Source organism: Balaenoptera musculus, chromosome 1, assembly GCF_009873245.2.
Source record: "Balaenoptera musculus isolate JJ_BM4_2016_0621 chromosome 1, mBalMus1.pri.v3, whole genome shotgun sequence".
Taxonomy (NCBI): domain Eukaryota; kingdom Metazoa; phylum Chordata; class Mammalia; order Artiodactyla; family Balaenopteridae; genus Balaenoptera; species Balaenoptera musculus.
Genome location: NC_045785.1, coordinates 66,831,374 through 66,843,044, shown reverse-complemented (window position 1 = coordinate 66,843,044; position 11,671 = coordinate 66,831,374).

Below are 11,671 nucleotides of genomic sequence, written 5' to 3'. Positions count from 1 at the left end.
AACTATTAAGCTCTTGACATGATAAGAACCCGACACATGGTAGGAGTTCAATAAATGTTCATTATTATTATCATTTACCCTTTTGTGAACTTCTCATTCTCCATGTACCTGTAAGACTCGACCCAGTGCTGGGTTTGAATCTAGCTCTTTAGATCCATCTTTCATGACAGATAAACATTTTAATTTCTTTTTTTTATAGAAATTTATTTATTTATTTATGGCTGCGTTGGGTCTTTGTTGCTGCGCATGGGCTTCCTCTAGTTGCAGTGAGCGGGGGCCACTCTCCGCTGCAGTGTGTGGGCTTCTCATGGCGGCGGCTTCTCCTGTTGTGGAGCACGGGCTCTAGGTGCGCGGGCTTCAGTAGTTGTGGCACGTGGGCGAAGTAGTTGTGGCTCACAGGCTCTAGAGTGCAGGCTCAGTAGTTGTGGCACACGGGCTTAGCTGCTCCACGGCATGTGGGATCTTCCCGGACCAGGGCTCGAACCCGTGTCCCCTGCATTGGCAGGCGGATTCTTAACCACTGTGCCACCAGGGAAGTCCCTAAACATTTTAATTTCTTATGCAAATGTAAAACTGGAGACCATTAGAAGACTATTTGGAGTATCAATAAATGTGGTTTGTGGAACTTAAATTATGTTTCAGATAAGCCAGTTCTTCAGTTGGAGTAGTTCCTACTCCATTCTCTTTCAAGTTAATATCTAACCACACTTAATGGTCATCTCCTCTTGTTAGCTGGCAATAGGTGAAACCAATTAAAATACAATTAATAAATGATAACTCTGGTGTAGAATGATGTTGGCTTGTGGCAGAGGCTTTCAGGGACGAGCTGCCCAGGAGGCCTGTCAGGTTGGCAGAATAAGCTGGAAACCTATTTAAATGTTCTTTGAAAACAACTGAAATGCTTTCCTCTGAGTGTCACCAGTAAAGCACAAAAGTATACCAAAGAGCGTCTTGATGTGGTGCTGTTTACAGCAAATTTCCCTGATCAAGGACAAATACATAATTTATGTTATACTTTGTGTGTATATATGTGTTAGATAATGCTTGCCATCCACTGTAACAGGAAATTTGGATAATGTAATTTAGAAAGTAAAGTACAGGTGAGAAGATTAGACCCTTATCTGCAACACTACAAAGGATGCGAAAGACAGCATTTGAGGTCAATCAGATTTTCTTTCAAATCATTTTCCGTGAGGTACTTAAACTATGCTTCATTTGCGGTTTCACGGTTTCCAAGTGGACTGTAGGCTGGATGGTGGTTGGGTGAATCCCTCGCAAAATAGAACTGAGAAACATTTGAATTAGGTATGAGACATGACAGGAAGAAACATTGCAGCAGAGAGGAGCTAGAGAAAGAAAGGGCACTTATGAAAGCAGCATAGCTGGAGTGCTTATATACCCTGGGCTTTTCAGGAGAGTCCCAGTTTATACCTGTGCTCAGACATTTATTTAGCAACCCTTTTCACTGTCAGTGTCCCAGTTTATGCTATAGATTAAATATTCAGCAGAGTTTACACTGAATGCTCGATTTCACTTTCATAAGCCAGAAAAAAGTAGCGTGGACCAAAATCTGCCACTGGCTGCTGAAATTCCAATTTGAGTAATAGGAATTTAGAAGGAAAGGTAAGAGACTGCATGCTGAAAAGCCTAAGCACATTCACGTGGTTACTTAGGTAATAAAGATGACACATCTGGGGCTGGCAAGATAATCAAGTATATTAGTACCTAATGCAAATTTTGTCCTCTGGAGGATTGATAATGCATTTGCCTGGGATCTCCTACTGCTCAACTTGTGACAGAAACATTGGCTCACTTTTCAAGGTAGTTGAAATAAGAGAAAACAGACAAATGTCACGGCTTCTTATGAGATTTTATTCAAGGAGGTGGGCTAAAGGGAGATATGGTCAAAGGGATGATTCTGGTCCAAAGGCTCAAACTCGCTGCCCTGGAAACAGCCTCTCACTCAGAAAGCAGAGCTCATCTGTGGAGTCATCTCCTCAGGTCCCTGCATGTCTACCCAGGAGGGGCCAACTGCCACCTGAGGGAGCAGAGTTTAGCTCTCTCACTTTGACAGCACATATACCAACACTGGAATGAGTTCAAAAATATTAGCATGACTCCTGTGCAAGAAGTTATTGATTTATTCCAATTTTGGAAGTCAGATGTTATGAATTTATTCAGTGTTGTAGTAGAGTCTTTGGCCACTGGAGTAAGGCAAGAAAAAGAAAGAAAATTTGCCATGAGTGGAAATAAATAAGCAAAACTGATTATTCAGAGATGACATGAAAATTGTCTAAGTAGAAGATCTAATGTATATACACGTATACACACTCGCACACACAACACATTAGGAGAGTTTAGGAAGATTGCTAGATATAAGATCAATTTTTAAAAGTCAATTGCATAGTCATAAAATAGAAACCAATAGTTATAAAGTGTTAATGTTACATAAAATGTTTAAAAATAGCAACAAAAAATTGACACCAAGGAATAAATTTAACAAAAGATGTCTGACTTTTATGTAGAAAGAAGGCCTAAATAAATGGAGACATGACATGTTGCTAGATACGGTGATCAAGTCTCCCATAATTGATCTGTTAACATAGCAATTGAATTGTTGATAAAACTTGATAGATAGCATCCAAAGTGTATAAGTGGAAAAGGCAAACAAACAGCCAAGAAGAGCTTGAAAAAAGAAAAATGTGGGGTAACTTGACCTAGGACTGTAAAGATTTATTTTAACGCTTTATATTAGCTTGATGTATGGGTACATAAAGAGATCACTTAAACAGAAGAGAGAGCCAGAAACAGACCCACCCATACATAGACACCTGACATATATAGAGCTCACATTGCAAACCAAGCAGGAAAAAATGGGCTATGTGATCGATGGTGCTGGGACCATTGGCTCTTCCTATGGAAACAAGTACAATTGGAACTTGCCTTCATATTCTAAACAAATCTAGTTCAGGTGACTTAGAAGTTTAATAGTGAAAAGACATCTTTAAAGCTCTAAGAGAGAATATAGGATAAAATCTTTACCTCAGGTAGGGACATAGCATTTTTAAACAATTCACACAAAATATAAACCATAAATGAAAAAGAAATAAATTGGATTACATTAACATAAAATTTTATGTTTACCAGAAGACAGATAAAAAGAAAACTTAAAAGGAAATGAGCAAAAGACATGAAAAAGACATTTCACAGAACAAGAGCCTCTGATGCTAGTAAATATATGAAGACAATATTCGACTTAATTAGTAACCAGAGAAATCCAAATTGAAACACCAATGAATTAGTGTCTTATACCCATTAGACTGGCAAGGCTGGACAATACTAGTCGTGATGAGAATGAGAGACACGTAGACCTTGTAAGAGTATAAATTGGTACAAACGCTTTGGAAAGTTATTTGCCATTATTTTTTTAACATAAAGAAAACATATTACCTAGCAATTTCTTTCTTAGGTGTATACCGTAGAGAAATTCTTGCTCGTGTGCGTAGTGTATAAAAATGTTCATACTGTGTTTACACAAATGTCTATCCAAATGTCCATTGCCATTGCCAGGAGAATGGATCAATACTTTGCATACTGTAGTAGTGAAGATGATTGAATACAACTGCCTGCTTCAACGTGCATGGGAACCAAAGCATAATGCGAGTGAAGAAAGCAAATCACAGAAGGATACACAGAGTTCACCTAATAAAGTTCAAATGTACAAAAATAAGTAGCATATATTTCTGGGTTATATATGTAACCATGTATGGTTATATATAATAATATATAATAAACTATTTTTAAAAGTGCATATATAATAAACTATTTTTAAAAGCCATAATCCTTGGTGGGGAGTCAGGGAAATAAGAAAAACTAATGGGGAAGGATATCAGGGGCTTTGCCATAATTAGTCATTTTCTATTTCTTAAGCTGGCTTGGGTACATGGATGGTCAGTCAATCATTCTTTATACCTTAGCTATTCACTAGACATAATTTTTTGAATGTATGAAATATTTCATGAAAAATAAAATTTTAAAAATGTTCCAGCTGACCACAGATTTTCACCAACTGATGCAGGCAGTCCAATTATTTCCTTATTTACAGCTGGATCTATACTTTTAACTCTGGCTCATCCCTGAACAAATTTACTGAACATGGTCTAGTGGTCAGATTAACAGCTCTCTATAACATTTTAGCCAACCCCAAGCTCAGCATATGCATGATACAATTTTAATGACCCAGAACAACATATTTAGTCATCTAGTATAGGCAGTTTCCCCATTAGCAATTGCATCGGAATCCCCCAGTACGTAATTTCTGTCAGTGACTTTATTATGAAATTCCATCGCTGCCTGCTGGGGGCTATAGGAGGAACCAGATTTGATGATTCCAACAAATGTTACTTTCTCCGTGAAGCCTTTCCTAGTGCCTGAAGGCAGAATTTGTTATTCTCTTCTGCTCGTCCCAATAGCATTTCCTTGTTTGCAAAATGGGGAGTACTGACTTAGACCTTATTGGCTGCCAAGAGGAATAAATGAGATAATGCATTTAGAGCTCACAGTAGGCACCAGCTAATATTAGTCATTCTTATATTTGTATTTGTATTTATAGTCTTATTTTTTATTGTTTTTATTCCTTGGGCTTTATTGTAACGCATGGCACAGTATGACAAGCATCAGCTAATTGCATCTGGCTCTGTCTCCCTCCTTAGTCTGTAAACCTGTTGAGGGTGAAAAGTGTGTCTTCTCATCTGTGTGTCCTTGGTGCCTAGTACTGCTCCTGGTGTGTAGTAAGCACTCAGTACATATTTCTTGAATTTAGTTAAAATAGAATTGGTTTATGGTTTAAAATTCTTCTTTTAAAGTTTAGAATTTGCAGGGACTTCCCTGGTGGTCCAGTGTGTAAGACTCCATGCTCCCCATGCAGAGGGCCTGGGTTCGATCCCTGGTCAGGGAACTAGATCCCGCATGCATGCTGCAACTAAGAGTCTGCATGCCACAACTAAAGATCCCACGTGCTGCAACTAAGACCCAGCACAGCCTAAATAAATAAATAGATAAATATTTTTTAAAAAATTAAAAAAAATGAAACTTAGGATTTGCAGATCTATCCCAGATTCCCGTCCCTTGAAATCACCTGAAATTTGTGCCTCAACTCTGTGCCTTGGGGATGCCAGTGGTATTGGCACTTGTCCCTCCCTGGCTGTATTCCAATGTTTGGTGAGATGCTGGCAGGGCTCTCATAAACACTTCCTGAGGAAAATGAGAAATGTCTACCCTTGGGCAGTTTGCTATTCTGGTAAAAAAAATTTTTTTAAATGCTATTCATTAGCCACCTGGCTTGGTCAGAAAATGTAGGACCCAAACATGGGTAAAACCCTCTTTTCCTAAGTCAGATTGGTTTCTTGAAAAGATCTATTTTGGAAAGAAGACAAGGAACTCAGCATTATTGATCATAAGACCATAATATTGTTTTCATAGGAGAATATAATTTGTTGCTGAAAATAACCCAATGGATTATCTAGAGCCAGCCTGATTCAACTGGCTCTAGACTTTACTCTCCCATATGGATCAATCTGAGAAATAAGTGAACGCTGATATGATGCACAGCAAGGTGAGGGTCAGAGAGTATAGACATTTAAGACATACAGTTAGTTTACTCCTCCAAAGACCTTATATACTAATCTTGATCTGTGACTAATTCTAGTTGTATAGTCATATGCTAAAGTGTTTAAGAATTTCTCTGTTAGAGAGAAAAATAGTGTGATGTGATGTGTAATATAGATCAGTAGGAAATTTTATTGGAAATTTTATTAGTGTAATTAATAAGCATATAAAATGTATTTGGTTAGAGGGTTTATAGAGATATAATTGTGTGGTTACATATGCTTGGAAATAATTCATGTTATATGAGTAGAATAGAATACACTAAATCAGTGGATTAGGGGAATAGATTTTTAGATAGTAAACTATTTTAAGGCACCGTCAAGATGGAGAGGAGGAGGCCGTGAGAATCTCTGTTTTTGTGACCATAGCAATGACAAGAGCCAGGCACAGCAATCAGAATCGCATGAAATGGGGCAGAGATCTTGGCTAAGAAGGGACTTTATAATCATCACTCTTGGTGGTCCAGGTACCGAATCCCTCCTCATCTCAAGATACTAGGCTGAGCAAAATTCCATGCAAAGGAAGTAAGCAGTCATCAAGGCAGAGCAGAACATGGTTTTATAAGTTGGCTTTTGCAGTAGGGCTCAGAGTGAAGGAATGGTTGGAGTAGATGGTGTGGTGTAAGATCAAATGGGGAAGGGTTTTCATCACAAGTAACGGAGATGTACTAAGCTTTCATCCTGAAGAGCCGGGATGCACTGCTCTTACGAGTCATTTCGTTCACTGGAGTGATGGTGATACAGGTTAATAAACCAAGGTTCATAACCCCTGGTACTGTCACATTAGTGGCAGGTAAGGAAAGGCTAAAAGCAGTAGGTAAAGGAGCCTACATAATACAAAGACTGTGACTTTGGAGTCAGTCAGTACTTTCTGTAAGTCCAACCTCTGCCACTCACAGGACCTGAGATCCTGTGTAAGTTACTTAATATTTCTGAGCCTCTTTCCTACTTTTCATAAAATGGGATGGAAACAGGTTCTTCTTAAACATACCTTTATTGGTTTTTGTTTTGTATTTTAATTAAGAACTAGAGTTTACATCTATCAAGTGCCTTCCATTATAGGGGCTTCAAATTCTCCTTTACTAATAAACATTGAGTGTAACTCCAGTCTACCCTGTGCTAGAACTTGGGGAAGAAAGATGAATGAGACACTGTTTTGTTTTGTGTTTTTGTTTTCTTCAGCGAACTTACTATGTGATTGATGAAACAGGTAAACAAGTGTGGTAACCATTTTACAACAAGCAGTAGAAGAAACTGCTAGCTGCCTTGTAGTACACATCTGTTCTTTCTTACAAATGAGAACCCCAAATTTTGCTGGGAACGCTGCCCTTCAGTTAAAATACTATTTTACAAACTCCAGTTGACAAGTAGTTATGACCTTGCTATTAAGTAACAGCCAGTGGGAGATAAGCAGGGCCTCTGTGTGCACCATCTGGGATGTTTCCTGAAGGTTAAGGGATATTCTTTCATTGTCTGCTTTTCTTTTTCTGCTACCTGGAATGTAATAGCTGGAGCATAAGCTGCTATCTTGGACCTGAGGAAGATATCCTGTAGGGAGGGGGTGGGGCAGGAGCAAAGCAGATTTACCCCTGAGCCTAGATCCTTGGTGATTACGAGGCAAGCCTCCAGCTTTGGGCTTCTTACCTTCAAATATCATGAGAGAAAAATAAACATATCTTTTGTTTAAGCCACTGTTCTCCTGAGTTTTCTGCAACTTCTAGTCTAACTTCAGTGAATTAATGCAATAGGATACAGTGAGAGACACTAAGAAGGGACTGGTGACTTTTTTTGCAGGGGGACCAGACAAGGCTTCTCAGAGTAGGTGATGCGTAAGCAGGGGGCCTGCCACCCGATATGGCGCCCAGATATTAGGAGTTTGGTACTGTGTCTATTTATACATACTATTGGCATGTCCTAGAGAAACTTATTAGAAGGAGGGTTTGAGAGCTCTTATATAAATTGATCTGCCATTTGCCAAATAAGAGAGGGCTGGAGATTTTCATTGAGAGGCTTAAACAACTGGACTGGTTTTTTAAATTTACTCTGTGTGTGTGTGTGTGTGTGTGTGTGTGTGTGTGTGATGCTTTGGAAATGCTCATAACTGTTTTCTCCTCATATTTCTTTTTATGTCTTGACCCTTCTCCCACGTTTTGATCAGCTAAACTAGTCTGTGTTCACTGGCACAGAAGAAGAAAGTGGGTACATAGAGCAGAGAAAAAGAAATTTATTCCTGGCTTTTGAGTTTCAAAAGCACAGATTCTGACTGTCCAAAGAAGAGTGGGAAAAAAAATCTGTCACTAGAGATAGAAGACAGTCAGACAAGAAGCATGGATGAGCCCCTAAGAAAGAAGTTCTGTGTGCTCTGTTCTCTGGACCCAGCCCCAGGCCAAGGTGGGTGCAGCCACTGGAAAACCCAGATGGGTTTGTGGGATCCGAAAACAGAGGGTCTCTTATCCCTTTCCTAGGTAGAGTCCTGTGTAAGTGACAGGGCTCCAGAAGAGAAATGACTGTGCTGTGTAGGTGAAATGAACATTAGATACTCAGAGTTCCAATATAGCTTGGGAGCTGCAGAATGATGGCCTAGAAGTAGCAGAGAAAGAGCGAGAGGGCCGCTAAACCCAGAGAAGTCTGGGGGAGGAGGAGGAATGACTCAGAGGCAACCAGAGGGCATATTTCTGTGGGTGTCCACATGGAAAGATGACTGGGAGGATGTGTTGCCCACCCTCCAACACCTTGACACTAACTACATAAGGCCCCCAGACCTTAGCTGTGATGAATGACCCTGCCATAGAAACATGGAGCTGAATCTTGCACTGCCAATCTGGTGAAGAGCAGCTAAGTTCAGTTATGGAAAAATACAGAAAATGATGGTTCTTGCAGACTTGAGTATGAGGATAGAAATTAGGATCTATTGCATATTCATTCATTCAACAATAATTTATTAAGTGCCTATGAAGTGGCTAGCACTGTTTTTAGACATTTGGGATGCTGCAGTGAACAAAACTAAATCAATTCCTGCTCTGGTGTAGCTTGCATACTAGTTAGGGAGACATACAATGTATGGAAAACATAAATGTTGTATTATCGTCATGTAGTCATAGGGATCAGGTAGAGAAATAGAGAAGGGTCAGGTATAACTTACCTATGCTGGAAGGTGAATATTCGTACATTAATGATGAGGCTGAATAGAAGCGCTTGCTTTTATTGCCAGTCTTGCTGTGTGTCATATTGATCTTGTGTAACTGATGAGAGCACGCAATCACTGATGACTCTCAAGGTGGAGAATGCCAGAAATGATGATGAAGTAGGCAAGTTGGCTATTAATACCTTCCAAAGATCAAGGCCAAAGTTGAAGCTAGATACCACATTTTGGCTAAACCCCAGGGATGAAGCTGAACTTCAGTGCCAGCCTCATACGTTATCTCTTTTAACCCTTTATCCACCCCACTGGGTAAATATCTACACTCAGTTTTCTAGATGAGAGCTCTAACACTCAGAGAAGTTATTCAATTGGGCTAAGATTACACCAACATTCAGACCCAGGACTATGAATTCAAGGCCCTCGCTCTGTACTAATTTGGGTAAAATACTCCAGCAGGCTCCATGGGCTTTATTTCTGGACTCCCTCTAGCTTTGCAACGAATTTGGGGGTTTCAAACAGGACAGGCCTGAGAAGTCCTCTGCCATCCTAAAGGGCCCTCTCTTGGCCAGGTAAGTCTCAGAAAGTCATAGCACTGCCATTTGGGATGGAGGGTGGAGTGAAGAAGGAAGGGCAGAAATGTTTTGCAGTGAAACTCAGAAGTCTAGATTATTCTGCAGCAAACCACTATGGATTACAGTCAGCTGTAATCAATCTGCAGACCATGGCAGAGACATTTGTTGTGGTTCTAAACCAGAGGATTAGAAAGTTTGAAAGGATTTGGGGAATCATCCATCCAGACCTGGAATATCCTCAGTAGGATCTCTGACTTGGAGACACTTTACCTTTTTTTCCCCCTCCCATCTCTTGTTTTCTTAGAGAGAAGCTCTAACCTGACTGAGCAAAATGCCTGTGTTCAAAGAGGTCCTCCTGTTCTAGAGGTGAGCGAAGGGTGATGACCAGACCTCGGGGCTGAGTAGCCCTGGGTTGTCTGAAAGGGACATCTAAGAACAAAACTCAAGGGTCTCTGTCCAATTCCAACGTACCACTCCGTAATGGCGGAAGAAGAAGATTGGAGCTGATTTTATCATAGCGGGGGCCTTCCTCAGTAGAGAGCTTAGCAATTTGGCAAAGTTATTGGCCAATTGACTCACAGGATAAGCCTTAATAAAGGAATTCAACCTGAACAATGTGCTGTTTTATGGCTAGTACATGTTGGCTCACCTGTATGAATTTACTCTGCTTATTTAATATCCTCTTTAAGATGAAAAATGATGCCAGCTCAGAGTTAACCGCATCTTTTGACACTGAGAAAGTGTTCCCGTGGATTGAATGGCAGCCGCTCCTTCCTCAGACAGAGATTGAAAACTTCATCCTGAATGTCTTGCACTGGTGATGGCATCCTGGGCAAATGTCAGCACCAGCGTACATGCTGATGGAACAGTGCATCGCCACAGGTACCTTGACTTTGCGGGCTCACTGGTCGAGGGTGTCCTCTTTCAGAGACCCTTTGTCAGTTGCCATCATATTAGTATAAAGAAAACTCCTAACTAACTCATATTTCAATTTACAGGTTAGCTCTTGAGATAGTCTCCATCAGATGGCATATTTCGCTTTTTTGTTATTCTCTATCTTACCACCTCTTTGAGTCTTAAAATCTTATCATCAGGAAAAATGATAGATTTATGGAGACACTCTGGATGTGAAATTATTCAAAGTTCCCTTAGAGATCTTGAAAGTGATGGGAAAAATGTTATGAAAATACTTCAGGAAACAGGAGAAACATAAGATATTGATCTTTTCTGGGGCTCAGATTCCCTGCCTGTGAACTCAGGGAGAGGCTGAAAGTATCTTCTAGCCCTGATATCTCAAAAGTCTATATTTTTTCTCTTGCTTTTAGGAACAGATTCTTAGAAAAGTCTTCCTGTTCAGGTACACAACATTGTATTGATATGTCTCATTATTTTCTCTATAAGATAGTGTAAGTTGGGTAAGATGTCAGGCAGAAAATAACACTGGATTAGGACTCAGGAAGCGGATTGCAGCTTTGGCCAATGAAAGCTGTATGGTGTCGAGGAAATCACTTTACTTCTCTAAATCTGGGTTCATTCATTTATACTATAAAATGAAAGTGCTAGATTAAACTCTCTCTGATATTTTTTTTAAGTCCTAAGAGCTTAGGTTTTGTAGACTATTGGGATTTTGTGCTATCTAATAAATTATAAAAACAAACGATAACCTATTGTTTGTTATTGTGACTTCTTTCTAACAAGATCAGATTCCTGTAAATAGTAAATAAGTTACCCCGTTGGGTTCTTACGTTGGTGGGTGGGGCTGGAATGCTGGGTAAACCAATGCTTTTCACACTCCTGTCTGTGGACTCCTGGAGTCCATAAATGTATTTTCAGAGGCCTGCAAGTTCCTAAGTCTGAAAAACACTGATGTAGAGACACCAAACCAAGCAGTACCTGGAATTGGAAGTGGGTCAGGGGTAGGTAGACGTGGGTGGGAGGTTGGGAGTAGGCGGGTGTATCTGTCAGGGTCTTGTCAGCAAATAGAAAAGCATTGAAATTGAGTCATTGGAGGAGAGCTTATTAAAGAGAGTATTGCTAAAGGTGCTCAGGGTCCAGGAAAACCATGAAGGAGGTGCAGTGTCCAGATACCATAACACCCCAGGTTAGCAAGGATGGAGAAAGGAGTAATCGCCAGAATAGAAACAGAGAAGCTGTGGCCTTCAGCTGAAGTACACAGCCAGCCCACAGGAGCGGCTGGGAAGTACCCCAACATGACCCTCCTTCCCACCTCCATTCTCCTGCATGTTCACTGAACTCCACCAGGTGGTCTGCTGATGTAACCAGACAGATCT